The sequence below is a fragment of the Pygoscelis adeliae genome, unplaced genomic scaffold, assembly GCF_000699105.1.
Source record: "Pygoscelis adeliae isolate BGI_AS28 unplaced genomic scaffold, ASM69910v1 Scaffold38, whole genome shotgun sequence".
Lineage (NCBI taxonomy): Eukaryota > Metazoa > Chordata > Aves > Sphenisciformes > Spheniscidae > Pygoscelis > Pygoscelis adeliae.
In genome coordinates, this window is record NW_008825614.1 from 10,323,723 (window position 1) to 10,324,712 (window position 990).

The 990-nt window shown below is 35.1% G+C and overlaps 1 protein-coding gene across 1 annotated transcript in view; it reads right to left on the reverse strand.

Moving 5' to 3' along the window:
- Positions 1-990, reverse strand: part of WNK1 (WNK lysine deficient protein kinase 1) — a 107,691-nt gene that overhangs the window by 22,011 nt on the left and 84,690 nt on the right.

Consider the following 990-nt stretch of genomic DNA (forward strand, 5'->3'; position numbering starts at 1 on the left):
TACAGCAGCTTTTTTCTGCACTAGGAACATACACGTGGATGTTACCTGTTCTGAGGCACGTTGAATTCTTAAGCTGTGGTAAGTTAATCATTTAGTTTATAAATAAGAGGCAAAACATACTTTAAATAAATTCATAAGACAAGTCAAAACACATCTAACTGTCTAGGTTAACAGGCTGGCCATAAACAAAATAAAATACACACATACACAGTTTAGTAAACCCCAGAAAACTAAAGCAATGAGCTCCTTAAAGCTCAAAACCAACACAAAGTTAAACTAAAATTAAGCTTTGGAAAAAAACAAACTAATTTAAGTGAAAACTTCAGAGAGGAGGTAGTTTTCCCACAACTGATATCAAAAACCCCAAACATTTATTACATTTAAACCCAAACCTTTGTAATTACAGGTTTGCAGTTAGCAGGTTTCTAACTGCTCCAACTGTTTCTGAACCAATACCAGTTTTTATGAGTTTCTAATCTTTCTTTTCTAATTCTCAACTTCATTTCTACATAAATGAATGCCTCTGTGTCTAGATTTCCTTCCCAACTTCCTTAGCACACATTCCCGCTCCTCCATGGAAGAAATTTTCAACTTTTTTTGAATACAAAGAGTACAAGGGAAAGACTACTAATGAATGGAGATGCTAGGAGCATTAGCTCAATTCAAATGGCCTGAAACTGGTTAATAGCAAGGCTAGCTAAAGACAACCAACACAAAGTGTTGGTGAGTGGAAAAGAACGTTACAGAAACAAAAAGGAGTATTAAGGTTTTTGGTTTGTTAAACACCTGAAAGTTTCTTCAACCTATTTCCATTTAACTTTGATAAGGAAAGGGCTACCAATAGCTTAAAATATTGAACTGCACTGTCTCCCAAGACAGGGAGCCATTTAAAAGAAAATAGGTAGTCTAATTTCACATATTGATACTTCTGGTTAGTGAGCAGGTAACAACATCCACAACATCTCAAGTTGTTACTGTAAGTCAGGACTA